General features: G+C 45.9%; 1 long non-coding RNA gene across 1 annotated transcript in view; it reads left to right on the top strand.

The window, feature by feature from the left end:
- LOC122464167 overlaps positions 1–7,829 on the top strand; it is a 119,331-nt gene extending 111,502 nt beyond the window's left edge. The window contains exon 5 of the long non-coding RNA XR_006288090.1: positions 1,404–7,829. This is a non-coding gene — a long non-coding RNA (uncharacterized LOC122464167). The remainder of the gene's footprint in view (positions 1–1,403) is intronic.
- The last annotated feature ends 3,946 nt before the right edge of the window (positions 7,830–11,775 follow it).

Raw genomic sequence — 11,775 nt, forward strand, 5'->3', positions numbered from 1 at the left:
TGCAAGAGGGTATCCGAGAAGTGAGGGATTGTTACGCCTTGCTTTAAAATGGGGACACTGAAACGCAGAGGTCGAGACTGGCCCAAGGATACAAAAGGAGCTGGTGAAAGAACTGGAATTCTTGCTTCCCAGTCCTTTGTTCCATGCATGAGCCCTTGCTTGCAGCTGCTGTCTGAGACGACTATGTTGAAATTCTTGTCTAGTATGAGACACTGCTAAAATCCTGGAAATACCCTGAGGTGCATTTTGCTCAGGCAAGAGGATGATGTTCAGCAGAACATTCTAACATCTCATCTATTTTTTGATTGCTTTTCTGAACCCAGGATCCCTTGACTATGGTTTGACGCTTGTCAGTTAAGCCCTGCAAAGAGCAACTGAATTAATGTCCAGAGAAACTGTAAATACCGACCGTGGTTTTATAACAAAATCTTCATTCCCATCTCCATTGTGTGCATCATCATCAGCAACTGCAGTTTCTCTTCTCAAAAAGTCGCTTTACAGACAAACCATCTTAGTAAGGCGGCTCCCCCCCTCCCCCCCCGCCTTCCCCACTGAATGAAACTTCAGCTTCAATTGTCTGTGGTTAGGAGCTTGCTTTTAACAGACTTTTCACAGACAGAATTTGCACATCTGTTTTAGGAGATGGGCCCTGAGCTGCAAAGGTCAGATCCCTGGATGAACCTTCCCAAAGTGGCAGCAGCCAGGGACTCAGTTTTTGTTCGACCGTCTAAATTAGTAGAGTGACTCCACAAAAAATGACACAGACAGCTAGCAAGGAATAATGTTGATAAAAAAACAGCCAAGTAAGGCAAAAAGGGCAACAGAAAACTCCCCCCGCACCCCCACCCCAGTGTGTGGTTCAGTGCAGATCTATTACCTTGGGAGTGCAGGCCAAAACTTCCCATAGACGTGCTCCCCAGACAGCCACTCTAGTAATTAAAATATTGGTCAAAGCTATTTTTTCCCTCTACCTTCAGGCCTTCCAAAATCATCTAGGCAAATAACTCCAGTGCAAATATATTAGCCTTGCCTCTAATGTTTGAATGCTTTCCTTTGTTGCGATCCTCAGCAGAGAGAGATTTTCTAAGATTCTGTTTTTCTATAAAATAAGTAATTTGTGGCACTCAATTTACAAGGACACCCCAGCTCCTTTACACCCCCTGGTCTCATTATCTTGCACCTACACCCCTCTCCTTTTACTGCTGTCGTGTGAGAATTCTAACAATGAGCTCTCACTCTGTGTACTGATTATCTTACACAGAAAGGAACTGGACCCCCTAGTAATTGCTGGACTTCACAAGTGAACTGAAATTGTTATTTTTATCTACTTCCTGGGTGTTTCAGGATTTTATGAGGCATCACACTGGTTTCTAACTCTGTTCCCCCCCCCCCCCCCATTCCAGATGAACAAGCTTCATAGGCTCAGCATGAGATCAGCCCAGCCCAGCCCAGTTACTTATTTATGAATCACCGGGGGTCCAGGAAGCAGAGAGGATCTGTTCACAGAACCACACAGGGACTGGGAGCTCAGAGAAGGATTAGATGACGGTAAGTAGCATAAAATGAAGATCATAGAATCACAGAATTTAAGGCAAGAAGGGGTTGCCAGATCATTTAGTCTGACCTTCTGCATGTGACAGGCCAGCCACACCACCCAGCCCCTGCACACTAAACCCAGCAACCAAAATTAAACCAAGGTATTACAACCCACGCGAGACTAAAGTATTATGAACCACAGGCAAAGAATTGGAGGGACTGAGGTGCACCAGTGACCGAAGCCCCCGCAGCAACATGGAAATGATTAAGTGAGATACACCCAGATAATCCTGGCAAGTGACCTGCACTCACACACTGCAGTGATTGGCCACGGTGCTTGTCAATGTGACCTGTGGGGAAATTCCTCCTGTCCCCATATATGGTGATCAGTTAGACTCCGAGCATGCGAGCAAGACCCAGCCAGGCAAGCCCCTGAGAGAGAGAATGCCCTGAGAGAGTACCAGCCCACCTCATCCAGTGTGCCATCTTCAGCTGTGTCCATCACTGATGCCTCAGAGGAAGGAGCCACCCCCCACCAAAATATAATGTGTGAGGGGGGGGGGAATCCCTTCTCGACTCCTGCAGATGGCCAAATGAAAACCCTCAAGCAGGAGATTTTAGGAACACCAGACATGAAACTGAAGGGACCCTCAAGGCTGCTGAGCACTGCCCCTATCATCACAAGCAACCCCATCGTACAATCACACTCAAACTGGTCCAGCTCAAAACTAATTAAGTTTTTTCCCCCACAATTCCTATAGGGAGGCTGTTCCAGAACCTCACCCCTCTGATGGTTAGAAACATCCTTCTAATTTCCTGCCTGAATTTCTTAATGGCCACTTTACACCTATTTGTTCTTATGCCAACATTGTCCTTTGGCTTAAATAAATCTTCTCCCTTCCTGGAGTTTTACTCCCACAATGTATTTTGAGAAAGCAATTATATCCCCTCTCAGCTTTCTTTTTGCAAGACTAAACAAACCAAGCTCCTCCAGTCTCCTCTTATAAGATAGGCCCTTCAACCTACTGATCATCCTAGTAGCTCTTCTCTGCATCTGTTCCAGTTTAAGTTCATCTTTCTTCAGCATAGGTGACCGAAACTGCACACAGTGTCCCAGAGGAGGTCTAACCCCTGCCTTGTACAATGGCATTAATACTTCTCTGTCTCTACTGGAAATGCCTCGCCTAATACATTCTAGGATCACATTTGCCTTTTTCACAGCCATATTACATTGGTGGCTCCTAGTCATCCTTGATTGGCGCACACGCCCAGATCTCCCTCCTCCTCTGTCACTTCCAACTGCTGAGCTCCCAGCTGGTAGCAGAAATTCTTATTATTAGATCCTAAGTGCATGACTTTGCACTTCAAACTATTGAATTTCATCCCTTTTCTGTCACTTCAGTCTTCAAGATAATCCAGATCTTCCTGTACAATGTTCCGATCCTCCTCTGTATTGGCGATGCCTCCCAACTTTGTATTGTCAACAAATGTCATTAGCGCATTCCTACTTTTCATGCCAGTCATAAATAAAAGGATTAAATAAGATTGAGGAACTCCACTAGTAACCTTCCTCCAGTCTAATAGTTCACCTTTTAGCTCAACCCGTTGTCCTTTCCCCATGAGCCAGTTCCTCATCCACTTCACAATTCTTGTACTAATCCCTATCTTCCCTAATTTAACTAATAATTTTCCATGTGACACCATGTCAAATGCTTTACTGAAGTCCAGCTATATCAGATCTACTGCATTTCCCTTGCCTAAAAAATCAGTTATCCTCCTTTGAGAAGATATCAGGTTAGTCTGGCATAGTCCATGTGGCATTATTTCCCTTTTTCCGTTTATCTCCATGAATTTAATTATTCTTTCATTCATAATTTAATAGATCTGTGCAATTACAGACGTAGTAACCGATGTAGTGCAGGCGATGTATGATGCAAAGCGAAGATGGGTGGGTCATGTAGTCCGCCGTCAAGACAACAGGTGGACAACACACATCAATGACTGGATCCCCAGAGACCACAAGCGATCACTGGGCAGACTGAAAACGCGCTAGGCCGATCCCATGACAAAACTCTTCGGCCAGAAATGGAAAGAACGTGCTCTTAACAAAATCGAATGGTGTGGTGTTGACTTGCATTTGTGGAGGGACGGATGAGGACAAGCTGGACAAAGGTGACTTTTTTCCCTGTCTTAAATATAGGTCTGATGTTAGCTGTTCTCTAGTCACATGGTAGCACCCCTGAATAGATAGATTTATTAAAAATCCATGCTCCCAGACTGGCTATCTAATGTGCCAGTCACTTTGAAAAAGGTAGGAGCACCCTGCGAAAGCAGAGAGTGGTACCAGTGGGAAGACAAGGAACTGACGCTGGAATACATAAGAAGGGAGACAGCAACGCACAGGGAAGACAGAATTTCATCCCCAGTTGTTTAACAGCTATTTAGAAGCAACAGAGAGATGGAGGCAATTCTGTGCTGTGCCTGAGATATGTCTGCACTGGAGCTAGAAGATGTAAATTCCAGCTACGTGCCAGATTCTAGGAGCCAGAACTGCACTAGAGCAAGCGTGCTGCAAACAGAAGTGTGGCCACAGCAGTGCAAGCAGCGGGACAGGCTCGACATCCTGAGTTTGATCCCATCTGAGTCACTAGGCAGCTAGCCACTGACACCCCCGGGGCTACACTGCTATTTTTAGTGCAGTAGCTCGCTCAGAGCTAGCGCGGGTAAGTCTCCTTGAGTTAGAATTTACAGCTTCCAGCTCCAATGCAGATGTACTCTTAGAGGCACCACACAAACCTCACAGCCCAGGGGAAGTGTGAAGGGGAAGAAGCAAGGAAAAGGTGGTTAAAAGTCACCTAGTGTCCTCCTGATTCTGGACTGCTCCAGGGAGCTACCTAAAGTTAGCAGCCCAATCCGAACTGCCTGTGGGCAGCAGCCTAACCCAGTATTGCTGTAGTGCTCTGGCCCTGCTCCTGTAACCCCTGCCATATGCATACCCCTTCTATTCGTGGCGGAAGCCTCAAAGGACAACCTGCAGCTGTCTGATGCAGTGCCTGCACTGGTGGAATTCTTCCATGGCTGGCCCTATAGCAGCATACAGAGGATGATGTGGGGATGTTGTTATTGGGCTCAAAATCACACCCATTGACTGCAGCTTTATCACAATGGGCACCTACACCAGCTTCTCCTGCCCTTCTCAGCCTTTCCCCAGTCATTCACTTACTGTGCCAGATAAATGGAAGGAGAATAAGTACCTCAATTTCAGGCATGCGTAAGGCAAACATTGCCCCTGTACACATTTGGATTAGTATGGCTTTTGCACATATTTAAGTATAAAACAGCGCGGGTTTGAAACAAAAGGTCACGTGTACTTTGCACATCAGTTACACTGGTCTTTAATGCAAATCAAACAATGCCTTCCTGTTGCATCATAAGTTATTTGAAAAACAGCCAGAAAACAACCTCACTACCATAAAAACAAATAATCTATAAACTATGCACAGTACAATTACAGAGAATTTTACAAGGGTGGTTTTAATGCAAATAACCGAAACAGACCAGCATTACAGTATATTATCTAGCTGTTGCCCTACATCCACTTCCCCCACTCGGTTTCAAACTACATGCAACCACAAACTGCAAGCAAGGTTAACAGTCACTTCTCGGTTTAGCAGTACTGTACATAGGTCAGAGCCAGTGTGACTGCCTGGTCAGCGTAGCCTTGACTGACAGATCCCCTTGCAAAATGTTTTCAGATCCCCATGCAAAATGCAGCAGGCATCTAATAAAAACATTAGATACAGAGATATCAGTGGATATCTCCATCTTAATTTCCGTCTCCCAAAAGCACACTCCACCCTCATCCTGCACTTGCTCAGTAGGGTTTTGTTCTCTGTGGGTTTGTAAAGTCAGAGAGAGATTTCTTGAGCCATAGAAATATTGGGCATGTAGGGTCACCCAGGGGCACAGTGTGGACAGAAACACCATCAGTATTGGCAGGGGTTACTGATAATGCAGTTCCCATTTTGCTCACTCTTGAAAGTGCGGCCTTTTATTTTTTATTTTTGAATTCTGGCATTGTGCACTTTATCTGGTCACCTTATGTACCTTTTCATGGATCTCCTGCATTGATCCACTAAGGCCTACATTACCACAGAGAACACTTTTCTGTTAACGTACACCTGGGCTTGTTGGGAAGAACACAGAATAGGTTCTATCAACAGCTTTGGCACAGTTCAGCAACCCAGCTATCTATATCCTCAGTGATTTTTGGCACATGCAAATGTATGCTCAGTGTAATATATACCCCAGTTTTCTACTATTGTAGGGGCTCATAGCTGTACCTATTTTAAGGTTGCCCAACACTTCCCATTGTAAGACCCTGTTTTCGGTTGCTTATCAGTTGCCAAACTATAACCACTTGGGCTGAAATTTCTCAAGCTGAATGTCTGCCTCGGCTGAATACATTTGGAAAGTTTCACCCTAAATGCTCCAGCCATTTCTGCAAATGACCTTTTCTTTGAGAAACACTAGGGTCCCCGTACTCTGAAGCAGGCACTTGAAATTTGGTAGGGGAAAAATAACTCCCCATGTAGACAAGCCCTAAGTCACTTTGAAAATGGGATTTAGTCTCCTTTTTCACATAGGCAGTTATGAAAATTTTACAGCTGTTCATTTACCACATTGAAGTTGCTGCGCTTTCCACAGATAGCCTGGCAAGGTCCCTGTTTCAGTCCCTGTTCATCCCCACCACCCTAGGGATCCCAGGTCTCCCTCAGCCAGGGACTCTCCAAACTCTCTTAACTACATGATCCTTGAGCCAGTGCCACCAGGAGTCAAGTTCTTGGAGAAGTCCCCTGAGCTCTGCTGTACAAGAACAGACTATGCACCAGGTTTTAACACCACTTGGCCCAGCCAAACTGGTCTGGACAGAGGGGCAACTGGGCCAAGTTTCAGTGGCACTGTGACCCCATGCATCAGGTCACAATGACCCTCACTGATATTTGGATCAGCTGCCCCCTCCATCTGTACAGAGAGGCGGCTGGGTCAAATTTCAGTGGCATTACGATCACGCAGCTGGAGTGCCACTCCAGACTGCTCTGGCAATAGCTGTACTGGCTTAGTAAGGGACCACTGTATAAAAGTGGTAGGGCCAATGACTCCCCTTCCCCCCAGCTCAGCGGCCAATAGAACTTTGAGCAAGTACAAAAAAGTGGGGAGAGGGGGTTTGACCCCACCCCTGCCTAATTGGCACCATTGCCAGAGGGAGAAACTAGGACTAAGTGAGCAAGGAGACTGGGACTGGGATGAGAAGCCTGAAGAGTGGAGACTGGGACAGGGTAGGCAGGGAGAATGGGACTGGATCAAGGAGCCAGAGGTGGAGAAGAGACAGGAATGCCAGAATGAAGGTTGTCTGTGCTACCTTAATTTGGCCCCCTTGTGCATACACATTATGATCCAGTCTTTAAATTCATGATCACATACAGTACTATTTTTTTCCCACAGAACCCCTGCCTCATTCAGTGCACAGCATGGACTTGCTTTGGGGAAGACTCAGGGCTGTGTTGTACAGGAGACTTGCCTGTAAGACCTCTACCTCATTTGTTGCAAAACTTGGCAGGTGTGTACTGAATGAAGCAGAGGTTTGCAGGAAGAGAAAAGGAGGATCTCATGGTTAAAGCAGATGACTGCTGCCCTGGAGACCTGGATTCTATCCTTGCCTCTGCCGCGGAGTTCCCATGTACTGCTGGGCAATTCATTCAAACTGAACTTTCCACAAGTGGTCACTAATTGTATGTTCCTCATTTTCTGGGTGCCTGACTTGAGAGCCTGGGGTCTAATTTGCAGAGCGTGGAGCAATCACAGCTGCAAGTGTAGTCTGTGGGAGCAGAGCCTGAATATATAATGGTAAATACTCTGAGAAATCTCGCCTTAAGTGTCTTAGATCAGGCAACTAAAATGAGGAGATGCTTCGGACCTTAATCACTCTATGCCTCAGTTCCCCCTCCATAAAATGGGAACAATACCCCCCACAACACCTTGTGAAGATAAGTAATGTTTGTGAAGCTCTCAGATACTGTAGGAGGAAATTAATAATTCTGTCTTCTGAGCAGGGTTTGAACAGTGTACAGTAAATAAGGCCTGGGGCTACACACTGAACAACGTGGTGAAAACAAAATATTGAACGGGTGCTCATTAAGTGATCACTGTCCATTCTGTGCAGGGGCCCTGTGGAATACTTAGTATGTGATCATATAATTCTGTTCCCAAACACTTACCAACCTCCCCCTTCCCCAGCCAAAAAACCAAACCAACCAAACCAGAAAATATCACTTAAAACAACAACAACAACCCCTTCCCCCCAGCAGATTTTTGATCCCAAGAGGGAGAAGCACCAGAGAATTTATTAAGTCAGTGACGGGCTTTGCTACTATTGATTTTACATGGAAGGTGCTCAGCTACTGCAGTGATGGGTGTCACTATAAAACTCAACAATTTCCACCGCACCATCAATCTCAGCCTGGACCAGTCCACACAAGAGATCTACAGTGCAAATAAGGGATGGGCACATAACCACCACCCTATACCGGAAACCTTCTGACCGCTATACTTACCTACATGCCTCCAGCTTCCATCCAGGATAGATCACATCCAGGGTCTACAGCCAAGCCCTAAAATACAACCGAATTTGCTCCAATCCCTCAGACAGAGACAAACACCTACAAGATCTTTATCAAGCATTCTTAAAATTACAATACCCACCTGGGGAAGTGAGGAAACAGATGGACAGAGCGAGACGGGTACCCAGAAATCACCTACCACAGGACAGGCCCCACAAGGAAAATAACAAAACACCACTGGCCGTCACATACAGCCCCCAGCTAAAACCTCTCCAGCACATTATCAACGATCTACAACCTATCCTGGAAAACGATCCCTCGCTCTCACAGACCTTGGGAGACAGGCCAGTCCTCGCTTACAGACAGCCCCCCAACCTGAAGCAAATACTCACCAGCAACTGCACACCACACCACAGAAACACTAACCCAGGAACCAATCCCTGTAGCAAACCTCGTTGCCTATTCCATCCCAGTATCTACTCTAGTGACACCATCAGAGGACCCAACCACATCAGCCACACCATCAGAGGCTCATTCATCTGCATGTCTACTAATGTTATATATGCCATCATGTGCCAGCAATGCCCCTCTGCGATGTACATTGGCCAAACCGGACAGTCCCTACGTAAAAGAATAAATGGATACAAATCGGACATCAGGAATGGTAACACACAAAAGCCAGTGGAAGAACACTTCAGTCTTCCTGGACATTCTATAACAGATTTGAAAGTAGCTATACTTGAACAAAAAAACTTCAGAAACAGACTTCAAAGAGAAAAAGCAGAACTAAAATTCATTTGCAAATTTAACACCATTAATTTGGGCTTGAATAGGGACTGGGAGTGGCTGGCTCATTACAGAAGCAGCTTTGTCTCTCCTGGAATTGACACCTCCTCATCTATTGTTGGGAGTGGACCCCACTCTGATGGAATTGGCCCTGTCAACACTGGTTCTCCACTTGTGAGGTAACTCCCTTCTCTTCATGTGTCAGTATATTTATGTCTGCATCTGTAACTTTCATTCCAGGCATCTGGAGAAGTGAGGTTTTTACCCACAAAAGCTTATGCTCAAATATATCTGTTAGTCTTTAAGGTGCCACCGGACTCCTTGTTGTTTTTGTGGATACAGACTAACACGGCTACCCCCTGATACTTGACTATAAAACTCGAAGATAGACAAAATAAAGACTGTATCATAATGCATATGCACAAGGTAAGCACATACGCAAAGTAAGGTTGCACAAGCAATGTAAATCTGGTATTTCTTTACGTTTGAGTGGTTAACTTTGCAAATGTTCTTTTAACATAGTTTTTGTCTGTAATTTATAGTGTTTCTAAAAAACACTGTTTGACTGCCCCTTTATTGCCACCTAGTGATCAGAGCAAGTAATTCCAGTTTCCTTTATTACTGGGTTGGTAACTATAGCCTTTATCTGCACTGGAGTTTTTAATTTGAAACCAGAGAAAGCCTGCTGGTGCAAATCACAATTTGCACTGATGCAGGTACATCTGTGTAGCTACTAAAAACCCAGTACAGACCTACCTCTAGCTTGTTTCTCCTTCATTGATTTGAAATGGATAAACTGTAGGATCTGCTTCAGAGTAACAGCCATGTTAGTCTGTATTTGCAAAAAGAAAAGGAGGACTTGTGGCACCTTAGAGACTAACAACTTTATCTGAGCATCGGATGAAGTGAGCTGTAGCTCACGAAAGCTTATGCTCAAATAAAGTTGTTAGTCTCTAAGGTGCCACAAGTCCTCCTTTTCTTTTTGTAGGATCTGCCTTATCCTTATTATTGGGAGTCTGGCTGGGAACACTGATGGTCCAAAACCATATTCTGATGGGCTAGTTGAACCTTTATAGTGATGACATGGCTGTGCACTAACTCCCAATAATGCATAATAAAACCTCCCGAATAAAAAAAACAGAAATCCCGACACCCACAGTGGGGTTGACAGCCAGGAAATTAACAAGGGGAGAGGGGTTCTATCATAATTATCTTTGCCTCCCATTTTTAAATTGAGTATTACAAGCATTAAGTGCAAAGGCAGCCAAAACCCATTTTTATGTCACCTTCTTCCTCTTCCCGGCCCCCCTTACTTTCCATCCCTACTAACCCCCTTCTGGGGTGCATTTAAAGTTGCATTGTCTGCTTCAGTGTTCGCAAAAAGAAAAGGAGGACTTGTGGCACCTTAGAGACTAACCAATTTATTTGAGCATAAGCTTTCGTGAGCTACAGCTCACTTCATCGGATGCATAAAGTGGAAAATGCAGTGAGGATGTTTTATACACACAGACCATGAAAAAATGGGTGTTTATCACTTCAAAAGGTTTTCTCTCCCCCCACCCCACTCTCCTGCTGGTAATAGCTTATCTAAAGTGATCACTCTCCTTACAATGTGTATGATAATCAAGGTGGGCCATTTCCAGCACAAATCCAGGGTTTAACAAGAACGTCTGAGGAACTGGGGGCGGGGGGTTAGGAAAAAACAAGGGGAAATAGGTTACCTTGCATAATGACTTAACCATTCCCAGTCTCTATTCAAGCCTAAGTTAATTGTATCCAATTTGCAAATGAATTCCAATTCAGCAGTCTCTCACTGGAGTCTGGTTTTGAAGTTTTTCTGTTGTAATATCGCAACTTTCATGTCTGTAATCGCGTGACCAGAGAGATTGAAGTGTTCTCTGACTGGTTTATGAATGTTATAATTCTTGACATCTGATTTGTGTCCATTTATTCTTTTACGTAGAGACTGTCCAGTTTGACCAATGTACATGGCAGAGGGGCATTGCTTGCACATGATGGCATATATCACATTGGTAGATGTGCAGGTGAACGAGCTTCAGTGTTGAAGCCGCTCCTCACTTGGCACGGTACAGTTGAAGGTCCTTTAAGAGCCAGCCCACCGCTCTCCAGAGCGGCTCAGCTCCCTGGCTGCGCTGGAAGGGGAAACCAGTTCTCTTTCATGTGCCACTGCCCAGCCTCCGGCCAGAGCAGTGCTGGGCTGCTCTGAAATCCACTGATGCTGTAGAATGCAGAGGCGAGGTAGCTTAAAGATGAACTGCAAAGGGGGGTTGGGGTGGGGGAAGGGGGTCTGAGCTTTTCGTCATTTTTACAAGAGGGAAGAAGGCCTGAAAGGTGGGGTTCTTTTCTCCCCATTATGATGATTTAATCTCAGAAATGAGCGGGGCTATACAGTCGGATCTTGCCTGCTTTTGGAGGGCTTACATATGCAGGGGGAGCCTTCTCTGCCCTGAAATGGGAAAAGGAGGCTGGATGACTCTTTAACAAGGACACCTTTTCTCCTGCGTTTATCGGGCGTTTGAGTTAAATAGGCAGTAACACAATTTCAAACCGTGTGAATAACCTCCCTGCCCCTCTCCATTCATCTGCTTCAGCACCGGCGAGCTCATCCGCCCGGGACGGGGGCTTCTCCAGCTGGCCTGCCAGGGAAGGGGCGGTGAGCGCCCAGTGGGGGTGCAGAGTCTGGAGGTGGGGGGCGGATGGGGGCGCGTGGCGCTGGGCCCCAGGGGAGCCCCCCCCGCCCCGCCGGGTGCCCGGGGCCTCTCCCCGCCCCTCCATGCGGAGCCGCCGCCCCGCCCGGAAGTGATCGCCCCGG

This window comes from Chelonia mydas, chromosome 1 (genome assembly GCF_015237465.2).
Source record: "Chelonia mydas isolate rCheMyd1 chromosome 1, rCheMyd1.pri.v2, whole genome shotgun sequence".
NCBI classification, from domain to species: Eukaryota; Metazoa; Chordata; order Testudines; family Cheloniidae; genus Chelonia; species Chelonia mydas.